The sequence below is a fragment of the Sturnus vulgaris genome, chromosome 1 (genome assembly GCF_052056855.1).
Source record: "Sturnus vulgaris isolate bStuVul1 chromosome 1, bStuVul1.hap1, whole genome shotgun sequence".
NCBI lineage: Eukaryota > Metazoa > Chordata > Aves > Passeriformes > Sturnidae > Sturnus > Sturnus vulgaris.
In genome coordinates, this window is record NC_142243.1 from 153,401,965 (window position 1) to 153,421,448 (window position 19,484).

General features: G+C 40.2%; 1 long non-coding RNA gene across 1 annotated transcript in view; it reads right to left on the reverse strand.

Moving 5' to 3' along the window:
• Window positions 1-16,449, reverse strand: part of LOC148225598 (uncharacterized) — a 108,216-nt gene extending 91,767 nt beyond the window's left edge. Inside the window, exons 1-2 of the long non-coding RNA XR_015804964.1 lie at window positions 16,204-16,449; window positions 13,290-13,377 (exon numbers count right to left, since the gene is read on the reverse strand). This is a non-coding gene — a long non-coding RNA (uncharacterized LOC148225598). The remainder of the gene's footprint in view (window positions 1-13,289; window positions 13,378-16,203) is intronic.
• Between the last annotated feature and the right edge of the window lie 3,035 nt (window positions 16,450-19,484).

Genomic DNA, 19,484 nt, shown 5'->3' on the forward strand with positions numbered 1-19,484 from the left:
TGCTCCCAGCATTCAGGCAATTCTGTCCACTACAGACCCAGAGGAGGAACCTGAAACTTGTGTGAAGTCTGTTCCTTTGTCATTAAGCAGTTCTAGGCAAGGCTCTTCATCATAAGAAGCTTGTGGTAATTCAAATTATTCACAGTCTAAATGTGCTTCTCCGTTCATCACAAACCCAATTTGGGCAACCAGCTCAGGTGCAGAATTCCTGTTTAGTGCATCTCTTATCTGAGGGAAGATGCTCCTGATTCTTTGTGGTATTGAAAGCTTCAAAAGCTTCCAGGGTTACTCAGTGGCAAATCATAACCAAGGAGACTCTTAACTCCACTTTCAGTTATGTTGAAATCGTAGTTTGGCAGCAGAGTCTCTCCTTTCATGTACCCAACTCCTGGTCTTTCAAAGCTTAAGCCTTTGTTAGAATTATAAAAATAATCCAATAGTATCCAGGACCAGAAAGATGCTGTGAGGATAATTACAGTCAAAATTGAAGGTGATAACTACACTACAGAAATGGAATCATGCCTTGAATGCTTTAGATCATCAGTAAACAGTTTGTTCTTCAAAAACATTTATATGATGTCCTGGAAAATCCTTGTGGACATCCAAAACGTGACTTTGCTCTTTTCCCTCTGGCTCTCAGTCTCTTTTAAAGAACACACGAGCTCTGCTTGTTCACTGCTGATCACTGAACTAATTTATTCCAGCCTGCCAGTTCCATCATCATGCCAGTTCAGTTCTCATCTCGAGTCCCTTAATTATTTTATGCAAACTGGGGTTGCCCAGTGGAAATACTTTATTGAATCAGGCCACCTAGATGTGTCTTCTGCTTTGAATGTGCTTTGTAAGGAAGTAAAGAGAGAAAACTGGGGGCAGAATTAGGGAAAAAAGAGTGAAAAAGAAAAGCATTCATATTGCATCTGGTTGATTTTGCAATAATGCAAATGAGAAGGAATTAAAAGGACTTTTTACTCGTAAAGGAGAGAATGTGGGAGAAGGTCATGTGCTGTTTTACGAGTTCCTGTTTGTCATTAACACTGCACTTACTTCTTTTCTCTCTTTTAACTTTGTGTTTGCTATTTGGTGCTCCCTCAGCTCCTCAGACTGCAGCAGTGCCTGATGGACACGTTTCCCATTTAGCCATGAAAGACCTGTGCCTATCTCCCATTAGATTAATGTTTTCAAATCGTATTGCACAAAGTAATAACCATCAGCCTGCTGGTAGCTTTTACACATTTTAAGTAATTTTTCTCCCTTGACAAGACATCAGATTAACATTGTAAAGGAGAAAGTTAATGCCCATGCAATATTTAGACAGACAAAGAGAGAAATTGCATCTAATCAGGCCTGGTGTGAGTGATTTCATTAATTCCTATTCTAACAGTTCCATTTTATGTTGTCAATCATTTATTATCTTTCTGTTAATAAACAAGTTAATTTGCTCTGTTTTTTCACCTCTTCCAGGAACACTGAAACCTTCAAACTACACTCCTATCTCTGAAAAAAAACCCAACTAAAATCTGCTTGAATGAATCACCTGTGATTTTTAGAACTTATTCCAGACAGAGTGCTCAACATAGAATTCAAACCACTGCAAATTCATGGAATAACAGGATGATTTGGGTTGGATGGGGCCATAAAGTCCATCTTATTCCACCTCCCCAGCCTTGGGCAGGGACTCATTCCCCTAGACCAGGTTGCTCCAAGCCCCATCCAACCTGAACAGAACAAACTGGTAAGTCACTGCTGTAATATACATTAATATAAAGTTACCTTTATATCAATATATAAATCGTGTTGATGGAAGCTTACAGTTGTGTGGCACAATATGCTCAAAGCAATTTAGGAAATTTAGCTGTTCACAGCTGTCTAAGACATTGCTCCTGTATCTTAATGAGGTTTGGGAATCACAGAATCACAAAATCACAGAAAAGACCTCTGAGATCACCAAACCCAGCCTTTGAAGATGAAAACAAAAGTGTAAAACTGTCCTTTAAAAAGGACATTTAAAAACAACATCTGAAACAATCTGCTGGATGCTCCAGAATTCATTATTCATTGTGTCTCAAGGTAATATTTTTTATTTCAGAGACGGTTGGAGTTTTCATTTTTCTCCTTGCACTGTTCTCCAGTTGTCAACTTCTTCCCTTGAGTCATTTCTTTGTTTTTTTCCCCCATCTTTCCAAGGTCACCTGAAGGTTTTCCCAGCTGATGCAATAAATTAATTCACTTTGTGTTATTTATTCCCTCAAAAATAACCAGACCAAGAACTACTACGTCCAGCAATCAACTTGTCCCTTCCTTTATCCAGACTGAGAAGCTGAGTTGCTCAACAAATAGCTCCAATTTATGTCCATCATTCACAGTGTAAGGTAGTTGTCAGTGTGGGAGAAGATGATATAAAGCAGCTCTGTCTGCTCTGTTTCCCCTGCTCCAGGAGCCTTTTCGTGGTGCTATTGACCTTGGCAGAGCTGAGGAGTTTTATTTAGTGTTGCTGTTTCCTTCACTGAAGTTTACATATTTTAACTGGCTCGGGAGATGTGTGTGTGTGTTTCAGACAATAAATGACTCCAGGCACTCTGATTCTATCAGTCAGTGAGATCTATCCTCCTCTGCTCTGAAGGCTACCACATTTTATACTGAAACAGCTGAAGATGTTATATGCTGCGTGTGCTATCGAAAATGCATGTTATTTCAACTTTTTAATTTAATGAAAACAATTTCATTGTTTTGTTGGTATTTTGGAAAACCTGCTTTTTACCCAGGTGAGACTACATTGACTCAGTGAACAAATTTAATTCTTGAAGTTAATATACTGACATTTATTTTAGCAGTAGAGGCTTGTAATATTAAATGCTTAACCTATAATACTTTATTTTTCAAGGATTGGGTAAAGCTTAAAAAAATAAATGCAGGAAAAGAAGTGCTTGTATGGAAAACATCCCTAAAATAACTAACTACAGAATGCTAGAGGTGAATGGTTCAGACACCTCCAAGAAAATTCTTGTAAGATTCAGCCAGAAAACACTTTGTGACATCAATTTATAATAACACTTTAAGACTTTAAGACTTAGAGAATCTGAACATAAACAGAGATGAATATATATATATAAAAATAAGTAGTTATCTAAGTAAATAAATGAAAAATAGCTGCAGTATTTGATTATCATCTCTGGCAAGAAATATCCTAGCAGAGAAAAACATGAGATAGCTATCTGTAGATCTTGGATGTCTTTCTATAAAATCTTTTGTATTCTTAGGTGTTAGATCAGAGATTTACCGAGTACTGAACACAGCAGATCTGCAATGGCTTTGGGAAAGGCATTTCTGGTCAGAACAGGAATGTGGCTGAATTATTATTTCTGAATGAGGAAGGGGTTTGTGGCTGATTTCCCTAGAGCTGTTGGCAAATTATCACGGCCCAAGCTGTTTGCAGACGATGAAATGTACAATGAAAACAATAAGGAAATGGATAAAAAATTTCCTTTTGTTTCTTCATGATTTTTCACAGACAAATGTTTGGTGTGTTCAGGTATGAGCCAATAAAAGACCAAATAGACACAAGCATTTAAGCATTATTTTCTTCCAGCGTAAGCATAATTTTGTTTTGATTATAATGAGTTCATTACAAATTGTCTGAAGCAAACATTTTGACCTTTTTTGACAGGTAGCATTGATCACAGCAGAATTGTCACCTTCCCTAAATTTTTATCAGAATACTCACTTTTGGAGATCATTATTTCTGAAGAGGAAAGATGGTGGAGATTTTGCGAGGAAAAATGACTATTCTGACACTTCCTACCTCAGGTGCAATACAGGTCTTTTTGTAGCTGTGAACAGAGGTGAGGCAAGGTCAAGAGAAATGGGAAATATCTCTTATGATATCCTTGGGAAAAAAAAAACAACAAAAAACCCATCACAGATGCTTTTAAACTCTTTTCTTCAAATCTCTGATAGAAGCAGCAGCTTTCAAAATAAAATCCAGTTAAAAACTGAAAACAGTTGCTCTGAATTTCCTTTGATCTTTCATTTCTCAGTGTCTCCAAGGCTTTCCTGTGTAATTGTACAACAAACCTAGAGAGGGGACATGGTACTCAACAGTTTTTTTATTGTAAAAATTTTGGGGTGAAGATCTATTTTTCTTTTGACACCCAGGGCAAATGTCTTGATGTTTCAGTGCTTGGATGTTTCTCCTACCTTTAGTTTTCTCTGTTAACTTGACATCTGAAAACATATCTTTCACTTTCTGTTTCTAGTGCATTGATGTTTCCATCAGAGCTGAGTCATCTCCCAGACAAAGCAGAAAGAATGGGAATTTTGGGTGCAAGCCTTCTTACTTGGATGTTTGCTTTGGAGTGAGATGAGTCACACTTGATGGGTCTTATTTTTCTCCATTTATTAGAGGGAGTTCAGAGGAATATATCAGATATAGGTGTTGAGATGGAAACAATTTTGACTACCATGCTAGGCTACTTATCCCTCCCTTCAGTTTTGGGGTACTAAATTTGTTCAGTGATCACACTAGAGGACTCAAGAAGCCATAATGCTCAAGCTTCACTTTCAGGAGTTGGGAGAAAATACTTTTTTTTTTAATTTTGCAGATTTTATTTGTTACTATAGAAAAAAAGATAAATATTATTCACTATCTGCTTAAAATAAACCACTCATAGTGCCATAGAATAGTTTGGGTTGGAAGGGACCTTCAAGATCATCTTGTTCCAACCCCCTGCCATGGGGACACCTTCCACTATCCCAGGTTGCTCCAAGCCCCCTCCAACCTGGCCTTGGACACTTTCAGGGATGGGACAGCCAGAATTTTTCTGGGAAACGTGAACCAGAGCCTCCCCATTGTCACAGGGAAGAATTTTATCTGAATATCTAATCCAAACCTCCCATCCTTCCAGTAACCAGGAGATTTGCTAATGGCAGGTGCAAGGCAGATCCCATACAAAACACGCCAGGATGTGCTCAGCTCTATCTGTGAGCCAAGAAATCTCTGGAGATGTTTCCCAAGTAATTTCACCAATTTGTGGATCATCCAAGCCCTTCTTGGTAACACAGATAATGATATAGCTGAAAGAATTCTCAAGATGCCTTCCAAAAGTTTTTCCTCTTTCCCATCACAGCTGTTTCTCCATAACTATTGCCTCCCTTGTCCCTCGAATCCCACAGCAAAGTTCTGAACATCCAGAGGCTCCCAGGCACTACAAATGATTAAACTTGCAATTCAGAAGAAACTATTATGATTCCAACTGTTGTTAAAAATCAGGCCAAAGTTTAGAGTCTTCCAGGATGGGCCAGGATAGCAGGAACAAGATCCCTGCTGGGTAACTTGTACATCTTTTACCTCCATTCCCAAGCCTTTATTTCCTTAAGATCTTGAGATAATGTTACTTCTCAGCTTTTTATCAGACAGTTTGTGAGCACTGGAGGAAATGCTTTGCTATTAAGGCAGCATCTGATACTTAAACACTTTCAGTCTCTCCCAGGGAAAGAAGAGGGGAACAGATGTTAACATCTGCTTCATTGAATCTGGCCTACATTTTCTTGTTGCCAGCCCTCTCTTCTCCTCCCCACAGTGTATTGCAGTGACATCCTGCTAGACAAAAACCATAAAATTTCATTCTGCAGTCCTTGTGCTGAAATCAGAAACCTGTAATTGGAGCACAGACTATCTTTAGAACAGAAAGAAAGTAACAACAACAAACCCCTTAACTCCAAATTTGTAAAGTTCAGGTGACAAAAGACTTCTCTTCAGGCATCTGTTCCTCTGGCTAACTTACTGTCAGTGTTACCTTCCCAAAGATTAAATAAATAAATAAATAAATAAATAATACAAAAAAGGGGGAAGAATGATTTTCATCTCGAATTTTGCTTGCTCTGACTCCCCACAGCCCAGTTTTGCACAGGAGCTGTCTGCTCATTAAAGAGCCCTGCAGCACCATTGCAGAGAATATCTCTCCTAGATCCGTGTTTTGCTGTAAATCTTTTAGAACTGCACACAGCAATGACATGCTTCATCCCTGATTTTAGCAGCCCACAATCTTGATGTTATGCTTTAATTGAACTGAAATTACATTTAGTCAGAGCTTGAAATTTCTGATTTGCTCGGATGCCATTGTTTTCACACACAAAGCTCTTGCTCTGTACTTTTTTCCCTCACCCTTTCCCTCTTGAATTATTTAACATTTAGAAAGCTGAGCTTTGCCACTTTTATTTCCATCCCCAGTTTTATTGCTTTCTAAGTGATTTACAAATCAAGCCTTGCATCTAATGGCGCTGTGTATTTCCATTTCCAGTGCTCTTCTTTACTGTCGGCTCTCGTTGGATGGGGCAAACCTCAGACACAAATAACTGAAATTAATGTCAAATTGCATCATGTGCAGCTTGAATTTCAATTATGGGATCTGAGTGAAAATGCATGTTTTCAGCAAACAGCAATAACGCCGTGACTCCTGGCCCCGGAGCTCGCGTTACTAGAAAGCATCACACGCAAGACAAAGATGCAGGATCTCAAAAGCTTAAAACAAATCTGCTTGGCATTTAGTTAAGACCAATAAGCTGAGAGAATGAGCAGTCATTCAGGCCTTCATCTTCTGTATCCCCTGCCCTATTGATATGTCTGTGGCTGTTTAGAGCCTGGAACTCCAGTGTTTTCTTCCAGGATAATAGGAAGTGAGTAGGGATTCATCTACCATCCTAAGCCCTAGTGCATCCTAAATATATTGTGTTTTATGGGCAAGGCAAGTGGATCAGCCCATCTTTAATTCTGTATTCAGGGACCTGAAGGTGTTGGCTGACAGTGCCTGAACATGACCCAGTGTGTGCCCAGGTGGGCAAGGAGTCCAGTGGCCTCCTGGGCTTGTGTGTCAGAACTAGTGTGGCCAGCAGGAGCAGGGCAGTGATTGTCCCTCTGTGCAGGGCACTGGGGAGGCCACACCTCAAATTCTGGGGTCAGTTTTGGGCCCCTCATGGCAAGAAGGACATTGAGGTGCTGGAGTGTGTCCAGAGAAGGGAACAGAGGTGGGGAAGGGGCTGGAGCCCAAGGCTGATGAGGAGCAGCTGAGGGAGCTGGGGGGGCTCAGCCTGGAGTAGATGAAGCTCAGTGAGGACCTTACTGCTCTCTGCCTTTGACAGGAGGGTAGGGGTTCATTTTTTCTGCCATATCTCAAGTGAAAGGATGAGAGGAAGTGACCTTAAATTGCACCAAGGAAGGTTCAGATTATGTATTAATAAAAAAAAATCCACTGAAAATGTGGCTAGGCATTGGATTAAGTCACCCAGGGAGGTGCTGGAGTCACCATCCCTGGGAGCTTGCAAGAGGCATCTGGATGTGGCACCTGGGGATATGGGTTAGGAGTGGTTATGGTGGTGCTGGTTTGATGGTTGTATTGGATACTTTTGAAGGTCTCTTCCAACCTTGATGATTCTGTGACTCACTGTAATGCCAGGAGGGTGTGAAGGCTCAGTGGGAAGATGATTTTCTCTCATGATTATTTGTAATCCACCTGGTGATACAAAGTTTAACTTTTATTTAGTTTTCTGAAACAGCTGGAGGAAAGACTTAGAGGTATTGAGGACAGATATATTCATGCAGATGTTGAAGTGGGTTGAAGGAATCATATTCTCCTCTTGCCCATTCTTCTCCATTGTGTTCAAAGGATGTTGAGGCACAAGGTTATATTTAGTCTACTAAGTGCAGTGCCCTGTCACTGCTGAAGTTTATGAGGCTTCAAAAGCTTCAGCCAACAGAATGACCTACATATCCCCTCCAAAGAGGGGCATTGCAATGCAGCTGCACGTTTTGCCTCTTCAACTTGCTGAAGAAAATATGTTCCTTCCATTAGAGAGTGACTGCAACATTTGGATACTCTGCCCAGGAGTAAAAAGTCATCATATTGCACCCCTGTTGCTTTCAAGTACTGCTCTCAAAGAAAGAAAAAGTAACTTTCTAATAGAAAAAGAAAAAAAAAAAAGAAAAAAAAAAAGAAAAAGATTTTTAATGCTACAGCCCAAGTGAAGCTAATGAATATGCCCAGATGGCACTTGAAAAAGCCAGATAGATACCACTTAACTTATTTCTGCTTTTCTGCTAAAACCATTCAGAATCTGATGTCCTGGATAAATTGACAGCAATTTGGAGTATTGGAAAACTATTTTTTTATAGTCTGGTGCAGGTCTTGCTGTCAAAATCAGCTCTAAAAAGAAACTGAAGAGCTACCAAGCACAATATTAATCAGGTGAACTTTAAAATACAGAGTTATGACTTTAAAATATAGAGAGCTTGTAAAGACATTTTAATGGGGGACTGGGATGTGGGTTCGTGTTAGACTCTCAGTCATTAAACCTTCCCTTTATCTGCATAAGAGAAAGAGCAAAGATGGATTTCCATAATTATTCCTCTGAAAATGCATTTTCAGCAGGAAGGAGATAGCAAGTTATCTTTCACTGTTTCTGCTGCTTCCCAGCTCAGGGTGTTGGCTTTGGTCAGACACTCAGACCCAAAATGAGGTCACAAACCCCACTTTTATGCCCCAACAAATGTTTACACAAGTGAACTGTCAATAAGGGCTTTAGAACTGGAAGGCACAAGCCCATCCCAGTCCTTCTATCCCTGTAGGCACCACATCATCTGTGCTGATGCTTCTGACCACATTAGGAGTTCCCAAATGTAAAATATGTGCATCCCCACTCCCTGACAGGGCACTGAAATTGCTCTGGATGAACTTGGGTAAGATGCAGCTGCTCCTGTTAGGGCTGTGTTTCAGGAAACAGATTGTTTTTCATTTACTGTATCTGCCCCAAAGTAATGTGCTCAGTCTAAGCTGATGATTTAGGCTCCCTTTGTAGCTGCAGACTGACAGATTCAGCACCAGAAGTTGCTTCATCCCATTCTGAGGCAGAGCTGTGATGTGTCTAATAAATATAAAGCAAGTTGAGGCATCTGGCTCAGATTAAGCATTCAGCTTTTAGATAGTTAAGTTAGGTGAAAACAAATTCAGCTACACTAAGAGCCTGAAAAGTTGCTGACAACCAAGATTAGGCATGTCAAACTCAAGACATGCAACTTAAACAAAGAAGATCTTATTTTGGAAGGGTTACTGCAGAAATAAGTACAAGACACAGTCCTTGGTGGGGGAAGAGAGAGGGGGCAAAGCAATGTGTGAGAGCTCTTTTCCATGGGCAGATAAAATCCAGTGTCAAAGGTAAAACAAACCTTTTATATTTCTGTCAGCTTCCCCGGTTTATTGTGTGCAAAAGCTTTTGGAAGTCAACAGAAAGGTCAACCAGCAGGGTGGAAATTTTATTAAAAATATTTGGACTAGCTTTTATTGCCAAATGTAAATGGAAACCGATTAAATAATCAAACTAAAAGTAGGCAAAGAAATGGCATTAACACTCCCAGATTGTAATGATCATTGCTAAGGATGGGTTTTGTCCAGTTACTTGCCTTTAGTGGTGGTGGCAGGGGGAAAATCAATTATATTTCACCTTTTAACTGCCTTTTAAAGCCTTGCAAAATTGATTTCATACAGCATCAAAGATCCAGCAATAAAACAAGGAAAAGGTGGATAGTAGAGAAAGGATGAAGTAAATGACCTGTAAATGCTGGTCTGCAAAAAGCCCCCAGTAACCCACAAAAAACCAGGGTGCCTTTCTACATGGGAAAATGGGTTAAACAGGTACTGCTCCATTGCAGCCATGAGTGCAGAACAAAATTATTGTGGCAAAACTCTGAGTCCATGGGGTGAGGGGTGTGATTCCTTCAGCACAGTCCCCCCATGGAAAACTTGGCATTTGAGTTTACAACAGAAAAGCAATGAGCATCTTCAGCTTGTGATCATACAAGTCCAAGTCACAGCAATCAGGCCATCACAGGGTTGTGACTGAATCTTGAATCACAGAATGTTTTGGGTTAGAAGGAACTGAAAATTCATCCAGTTTCTACCCCCTGCCATAGCAGGGACACCTTCCACTGGATCAGGCTGCTCAAAACCCCATCCAAACTGGCCTTGAACATTCCAGGGATGAGCTGCCAACAACTTCTCTCATCTACATATTCAAGGGCATCATCACCCTCACAGAAATAATTTCTTCCCAGTATCTAATCTATACCAATTCTTTTTCAAATTAAAGACATGATGCAAGTACAACAATGGTGTATTTTGGGTTAATCCTCTGGGTACCCATCTTGTCTTCTGCATTTTGTGCACTGATAAAGGCAGCCAAGATAGGTGGGGTTCAGGTTCCTGCCATCCACCTGTGAGGCTGCTGTGACTCTGTGACCCCAGGTCCAGCAGCAACAAAGTTGAACTTGTGTCCCCAAAAAGTGCACACACAAATACACAAACAAACAGCCAGAAAGAAGAACACAGAGAGCACCACATAAACTCACACAGCACTCACACAAACATGAACAGCACAGTCACCACATTGCCTTCCAGATAATTGGGGTTGGAGTTGCTACAGGAATAGACACAGTAGGGATTTCTCCAGCAGCTGGACTAAGACGGGTTTTGGAACAGCTGGTCTTGAGGTCCCAGTCCTTGCTTGAGGCTTTTAGCAGGACTCTCAGACCCCTGGTGGCCTCAGTCTGGCACCAGACCTCCCAGCCTGCTGACAGCCAGCCTGGCTTGCAGCCCATCACCTTTGTGTGCTGGCTCACAATGGTGAGTTCAGTAGCACAGGAGAGAGAATCAGGATTTAGGAGTGAGACAGAGTAGATTGAGGTGCAGAGCTCAGCCAGACAAACACCCTGCCCAGCAGATAGTTTGCCCATAACCCTTTTCCATCTATTTTCCCACTCTTTTTTTCTTCCTGGTCCATCTTGATCCCTCCCTTATGCTGCCTTTGTTCCTGCTAAACATTCCATCTTTGCATATTCCCACATTCTTTCTGCTCCTGTGTCCCATAGTAAGCCCTGATCCTTTTCAGGCAGGAACCCTTCTAATTTTCAAGGTATTCTTGAGAAAGCAGTTTTTGGCTGACTCACCCACCTGGACTGGATTCACTGATTAGGTTACAGGGACTCAAACTCATCCCTGGGTCTCTGAGTTTGGAAAGAATGGCCTTTAATCACATAACCCACTGAAGAGCATATGACATTTCTTTCAGACCTCTTCCCTTGCTTTATTTCTTCTTTTCACTTGCCCTTTGTTTTGTCCTCCATTCCCTGCCTTGTCTGCCAGATAATGACCAAATGTCAGCAGTTTCTGCAGCAGGGAGAAAGTTTCCACTCTGGTTAGTCCAGAGAGAGAACTTTCCCCCTGTGCCATGGATCATTGTGACATCCAGTTTTGTCTCTTCAGCCCGTGAAGTGGTGCCATTAACTCATAATGCCATATTTTGTTGTGGCTTGGGAACCAAGGGAAATATATTTTGGCTATTGGAAGCATCCCCCACAACAGTAACTCATTTAGCTGAGGACACCTCTGAGTGAAATTGGAAAGTTGGAGAGAAGTTTGTGAAATGCCACAGGGTGGTTTGTGTGGATCAATGAGATTACCTTGGTCCCTAAACTCTGGCCTTATGAACTGCCAGCATATCAGCAAGACAGCTTGACTGGGCAAGACCCCAATTGCACTCCCATCTTTTCCTAAAGAACAGGAAGGGTAAGGAAAATGTCAGTCTCTACTTTGTTGTGATTTGGAGCCTGGTCTGGCCTCCAGACTGGGGTAATCTGTTCCACTCTATTAAAGTAAAGGGAAAATCCATTCCATTTCCACTAATACATTCCATCCCTTTTAAAAGAAATAGAAACTGGTTAAATAGAAGGATTTTTATCTCTGTCTGAAATCGAGTTCTTAGACAAGCTTGTTTTTTAGGACTGAGGTAGAACACTGAAAGGTGGATTCTGTTATGTTTCACACTCCTTTTTTCTTCCATAACTGTAGGGAAATCCTATACCATCATGTATTTAATGGCAGGAAAGAATATTGGTACCACTAGTGCTTTAAATCATGAGAGCTCTGCTTAAAAAATTATCATCTTCCACTCTTCAGAACGCATGTGATGCCTGATGAAAGGTCAAAGACAAACCTTTTAAACCAAAACAGAAAAAGATTTAACGACAGTACAACCCTATTCCTTTCTTATTCCCTTTGACTTGCTTTATAGGGGACATGAAGGATGCAGGTCAGCTCTGCAATCTGAAAGAGTCTTATCATGTCAGATTGCCTTTCAAACCCTTTCATTTGTGTAGAGTTATTTAATTTAGCTAAGAAATCCTGTAAAATTTCTGCAAGCCATTAGATCCTTTCACATGAAAAGAGGGTCTGTCTCATCCTGTGCATCCCATCCTTCATTCCTTCTCGTCCTGTCCACTACTAACTGACCCTTTCCATGTGTTTCTCCTTAATGTTCACCTTAAACACTAATGACTCTAATTATCTTCAGTGTTTGGGAGCTTCACCACTGCTGCTGGACTTTACTTCTTGTTCTTGTAAGAACTGAGCTTGAAAACATCCCTCTTCTTTTCTCATACCATTACAAGTTGCATTCTTTACAAAACAGTCAGACTCTCAGGGGCAATTAAAACACAAATGCTGAATATTTCCATGGATCCACTTTTATTTTCCTGGAGACAGTAAAACAAAGCTACAGCCCAAAGGCTAAAGAGAATTCATTACTGTGCATGTTGCTATCCTCTAATGTCACCATAAATTAGTTGGAAGACTCTCCTCCCAAAATAAGGATCAGAAAGATCCTTTGAGGTTAAATTTTTGTTACAGCAAGAAGATGTCCTGAAAGCATCCTCATTTCAGAGACACTGCAGGCTTGGAAATACTCATACCTTGAAGGGCCCCATTTTGAGTCATGCACATTTCCTTAGGCAGTGGTGAAAATAAAGAAATCAGTAATATTGAAAATGTCCTTTTTCGCCCTCTTTCTAAGTCTGTTCCTACTGATGAGAATTTGGAGAGCTCACCTTCTTCTATGCCAAATAGTCATCTAAAATAATTCTTTACGCCAATTTAATAATTATAATAATAAAACATTATAAAACACGTTCTTCTTGCACATTTCCTGAGAACTGTTGTAACTTTCTGTTTCACATGCCTCTCATTGTCTCTGTCACTCAATGTTATTTAACATTTTGGTTACGTTTGGACACACAGAGCCACCCAAGGAATGAGGTGTCATAACAGCAGAAAATCCTTTCTCACAAAGGCAAATCATCTAAGAACAGAACAGAGGTCAGAAAAGGACATTATGAGCATTTCCAAGAGCCAGGGAGTGTGGAAGGCTCCCCGATAACCTGGTGCTGTTTGGGGCATTCAGAGGAGTCTCACCTGAGCTCCAGGAGCTGCTCCAGGAAGGAGAGGCTCCCTCGAGGATCCACTGTCGTGTTTTCAGCCTAATGGAGACATCCTGGACAGCCTGGAATACACAGAGAGAACTGGCAATGGCAATTTTCAACTGTGGTGAGAGCAACCCCACTTTAATATTTCCAAATGTGGGTGTATAGGTGAAGTTATCTCCACCTGTGTAGGATCTGGTCAGTATAGCCAATATAACATAAAGAATAATTCAGCTGTAAACCTCTAGGTTTTTATGTAATGATAAATATAGATTTCTTCAGTCCTTATTGACTATTTTTTTCGTTCTCTGGGCTTCTTTCCCCCCCCCCCCATGTCAATAATGTCCTTGTTTAAGTCTGTATCTAAAATATGGTTTTGGAGATGGGGAAGTTTAAACCAACTATTTCAGTTGCACCATCTGGTATATCTTTGGGTAATTATGACACCCAAAGGTATATTAATTTTTCAGGTGTTTTCCAGGTGTTATTAGCAATCTATTCACCGGATGTGTGAAGGTCATTTTGAGGATATTCAAAGGACTGATGATTTGGTTTTGATGTTTCGTTTTGTCTTTTTTTTTTTTTTTTTTTTTTTTTAATATAATGTAAAGCAGTTTAGAGAGATCTGATTTTCAGAAAGTGTGTGAAATCCATCCATGTCTTCAATTTTGATACCAGCATTATTATCTTGCTGGGATCTTTGATGGGCCCAGCATATCAAAAAAGTACTGAAAGAGTTTCCCATGCTTCCCATCAGCTCAGGGAATATTGGCATTCACTTATTCTGAGGAGTGTTTCTGTTCTGAATTAAGATCTTTTGCCTAGAATTCCAGATAATATCTCCAACTGAAGATAATTTTTTTATCCCAGAAAAAGTCCTTAGGATTACAGTTTCAGATCAGGAACTAATATAGAGGACAATGTACTGAAAAAACAAAGATGAGTTTTCTGCAGCTGTATCAATCACACAGACAAGTAACTTCTAGACTTTCATGCTCAGAAATCACAGAGATTTTTTGGATTACATAAAGTTATGTTACATTTTTTTGCTGTTGTTGCAATCAGTGGTGGGTTTTTTCCCCTCTAAATTTGTGAGAAATGCAATACATTGTGATCAACTCCTAGAGTAGAAATTTATCTATTTTTAATTCTAAAGGTAAAAATCAGGCATATTTCTGTCATGGTTATTCTGCTCTTCACTACACTTGTGCTCTAATTAGGTGATTTTTTTACCATGAGATTCACCCTGGTTAATGCTTCAATGATGCCTTCTGATTACTCAAGTGGTTTAAGGAAAATGAATCTATCAATATTTTCTGATAACAGAATTGCCTAAACAATTAATTTCATATTGTGTTCAACCTTTTCTTCTAAAAGAGAAGTGATATTTTTATACTCTGCATTTTTACTGTTGCAGTAAAAAAAAAAAATCTTCTTCTTCTTCTTTTTCTTCTTCTTCTTCTTCTTCTTCTTCTTCTTCTTCTTCTTCTTCTTCTTCTTTTATTATTATTATTGTTGCTGCTATTGTGATGTAAGGTCTCATTGTTTTCACTTTATTATCATGAATAAATCCTTTGGTCCCCCAAATCCATGTTCAGGCACCAGAAATATAATTTTCAAGGTGTCTGGCTACTGATGATCTTGCTATTAAAACCCAAAGTTTGGGTTTTTCCAACCCATTGGTTTTTCCATGATGTTGGAAATAAACTATATGAAGAGCTCCCATGTACTTTTCCTACAGTGCCCTGGTACTGTATTTGAAGAAACACCAATATCTTGGACAGAAAGAAGGGATTCAAGGTGGTTCATATGCCTGATAAGGAAAACATGAATCTTTTATATTTTTCCAGAATTCTCTGCTCTGTAGATTATTTCAACTCAGCATCTGCTGGATGTCTCAATCCATTATTGCCACATATGCAAAATAAATCAACAGAATAAATTGTTTAAAAGGCAAAATGACTTGCAAATTAAGAATGGGTTTTTTTCCTGCTTCACTAGAACTACATATTTCTGAGCTACAAACCCAGATTTATATTCTTTTCCCAGAATCAAAGGAATCAACAGAAAGAAACAGACATTTCTGGGATGTGATATATCTGACATCTAAAATAGATCAGATGTGCCACGTCTGTTCCTATCCACTGGCTCCACAAAAGGAACAGAGCTGACTGCTCAGGCTCCTGCACTGCAGAATTTATTTCAACTAATTTTAGCAGTGTAATCCATTTTGAGATGCAGCGAATTAGGGGTCTGTGGTATCATATCACAGTGAAGTTGGGTGTGTAGGGTAAGGGAGAATCTTATATAAGAACACCATATTGGGAAAAGACAAGACTTTCTGCATGTTCCCATTTTTAGGCTTGCAGCAGAAGCAGCAAACTCAGGGCTAAAGAATAAATTGCTGTGACAACATAATTCTGTTAATCAATTAGACAACTCAAGAGAAAAAAAAAGGTGATTACTGAAAGCTGACAATGAGTTGCCTGCAGAGGAAGACATAAAAGCAAACAAACAATCCTGCCTGCCAATTTAGCCTGGAGGGAACACTCACATTCTCCTCTGACCCCAAATCTGAGAAGCAGTTGAACTTTGAGCACAGCAGCAAGTCCCATCAACCAGCTGTTTTCTATTCCACACAGGATTTCACTGTCCAGCCACTGCCTCCAGCCTGGAAGATGGGAGGATGTGCTTCCAGCAGTCATTCATCAATTTTTCTACTCTGCTGCAGGGATGCACAACAGGCTGGAGGTGTGTCATTTTTATTTTTTCATTCCATAGCAACCCAAAATGGAGAGAATGAATGAGCTTTGTTCAGCATCCGTCCTGCCAGAACACCAACCTGTCCCAGCGTTCTGAGGATGAGAGAGAGAGTTATAAAATAACACATTTTGGCTGTTGTTTACCAGATAATAGAAGCCATCACGGAGAGAGGAAATTCTGAGTGGCACTTTGCTGACAGCTCATCCCTGGCAAGCTGTCAGGTGCAGGCTCTGTGGAGCATCCCCGGAGCAGGAGCAGAGCCCAGCACGCTGGAGGAGCTGTTGAGAGCAAAATCCTGACCTGCAGGGCAGGCTCCCATCGACCAGCCTGATGTGGGCTAATTGTGCACCAAAAGGATTAAATTAGCAAGGCAATCGTCTGCCATTTGCTTTTTCTCCTTCTCTCTTTCCCCCCCTGTCTCTGTTTCCTAATTTGCTTGAATCACGCACTCGAGAGGAATTTTTAGACAAGGAAGCTTGTTAGCTAAAATATACTTCTCCATTCACTTGATTTCATCTGCCAAAAGCCTCAAGCAAAAGTGCAAGTAAGGACAGATAAAAGGGTAGTAATTAGAGCATATCGTGATTAATTTTTTAAAAAAATCATTTATGTGATAACGACTGTGTTTTCGTTGCCACTTATCTTTCATTATGGAAATTAGTGAGGAATGATTCCATTACTTCTGACCTCAGGTGTATGAAGACTGCAGATCCTTCTCCTTGGTGCATTTCTCCTTGTGATGTTAATGAAATAATTTTACAGTCAACTGTTCTTTCAATTGTTGAAGAACAGAGCTCCAGCAGTGAGACAAGATTTCCTGTGGATTTGGAAAAGTTTTGGAGCCTTTTCCATCTTTTCTAGGATAAAATCAGATCAGAGACACACCAGTGTTACATTATGGTACATGTACAGCAGACTTGCATATATATCATATATAGGTTTGTATATATATATATGTGAAGTTTTCAGTTACTATCTTAATTTTGTTGTCTTTCCCATTTGAAATGCCAGATGAATATGGATTCTTCCACAGATAAATGAAATACAGTGGAACAAGAACATTAACTTTAAGGAAAGTGAATATATAGACTTCAAAATCAAAAAGGAACAGGAGGAAAAACTAAATTGTATATTTGTGAATAGACTTCACACCCCTTGATTCAGTGTCTTGATTGACAGTCTCCTACCTATGGGTAAAGAGTGATGCTGAAATGCTCCATTTTCCCCTCAAAAAAAAGAGCACAAGAAGGAAAATGAGGCAAAATCAGAAGGAAAGAATGATTCTCTTGTTATTTTAGCTATTTTGGCTATCTCAAATTTGATGAGAGACTCTCAGTAAGCAGAGTCTGGAGTACTTGAAGCACAAAGACTTTCATTTCTGTAGAAAACAGCTGTGAAACACAGACAGCTGTCTGGACTGGAAGAGCCTTGTCTCAGACACTGCTCCCTGCATTCCACCAGGGGCTTTTCACACAGCCAGCATCTGACAGAAAGGGAGAACCGTGCAAGGGAGTTTCTGGATGGTGTTGGTCAGAGTTTATTTATACAAATGCCAGAGGTGATGTTCTTGAGCTGGGAAGAGCTGCTGACAAATGTGGCCACAGCAGTGAAGATGAGATGATTGAGCTGATGGAGTGGAAGGCTGAGAAGGCAAGCAAAAGAGGCAAGAGTGGGTTTAGGAGAGCAGATTATGACTCCTGGCAGAATTCCCTAAGAAACTTGAATAGGAGAAAGGCAAGAGTCAGAAGATTTGCAAAGAAAGCTGAGGAACAAGTGCCCCATTATGTAGGAAGTTTGGGAATTTCAGCAGAAGAGCCTTGTGGCTAAGCCAGACACTTTCCAATGACCAAAATCCATCCTTTAAGGTTTTCAAGGGTTGGCCAGAAAATATAATTCTGTCCCTACCTAGTGCTGAGAGTATTCCAAATTCCAGTGAGCTGCTGGACAAGAAATCTCCACAGGTCCACAGCTAGAAATTTCTAAGGAATTTTCTAAGGAAACAGAATCACAGAACCTTTTAGGTTTGAAAAGACCTTTAAGATCATCAAGTCCAAATGTCAAGTCCACCACTAAACCATGTCCCTTAGTGTCACATCTGCATTTCTCTTAAAAATTTCCAGGGATGGTGACTCCACCACTTCCCTGGGCAGCCTGCTCTGATGCTTGACAGCCTTTTCAATGAATAAAATTTTCCTGACATCCAATCTTCCCTCGCCTGGTGTAACTGGAGGCCTTTTCCCCTTGTACTATCACTTGTTACCTGGGAGAAGAGTCTGACCCATTTCCCTTGAGCCTCCTTTTCTCCAGGCTGAATCCCCCCAGCTCCCCCAGCTCCTCACCAGCCTTGTGCTCCAGACCCTTCCCCAGCTCTGTTCCCTTCTCATTTTCCAGCACCTCAAAATTTTTCTTATAGTGAGGGGCCCAAAACTGAATCCAGAATTAGTGATGGGGCTGAAAATTAAACCCAGAAATAATGATGCAGCCTCAGCAGTGCCAAGTACAAATACAAGATTATTTTTATTTCTCTAATGTTGGTGTTAATGACAACACTGGAAATGCAGGAAGACATGCAGAAAATATCATTTACATTTCCATGCTTCTATAGGAACACTAGATTGATAACTCTGTTGCTTAAAGTATAAGAAAAGTAGATCTTTAGACATTCTGTATAGGTAAAACTGTGTACCCATCCTTTTTTGTCTTTTACTTAATCCTCAGTGAATTGTCCTGTAGTGGAACCATGGTGTAATCCTGAAAATCCAGGGCACAGCCCAGGACAGAGAGTGCTTGGTCAAGCTCCTCTCCATCTGCGTAACAGAGAGTGTCACTGTACCTGGAATTCTGGTTGCCTTTCAGCAGGCAATTATTTGGTTCAAGGAATGCTCCTTAGGTAGAACATCAGGGAAAAAACCTGGAGGAGTCACCCCTGCACTCTGCTTTTGTGAGCATGAAATCTCCTTCTGCCCTCACGGTGAGTTCTGAGAATGGGAGAGTCAAACACATGTCAGGAATGATTTAGATAAAGTTTGACCCCACCTTAGGTCAGAAATGTGGAAGAGATGATCTTTTGAGTTCTCCTCCAGAGAGCAGCATCTACAAATCTCAGTTTTTGCTATTGCATTCCTATGATTTTCTATGAATATTAAGCTGTTGTCGAGGTCCAAGGCTTCTTGAGATAAAAAATGACATTTCTGGAGGGTGATTCAGTCCATCCTAAACAGAGGTGAGCATTTTTCTAGAGGAAATGGGTGAGAGAGAATAGATCTGAAAGATTCCTCAGAAAATTGATTTCTCAGTTCATCTTCTTAGCAGGAAGCCTTGAAGATGGATTGAATCATTGGGATAAGTTGTTTTTGGTTTTTTTTTTTTTTAACATCACAAGACTTTTGATGTATTGAAGATAAAAAAGGGGCGTTGTGACTAA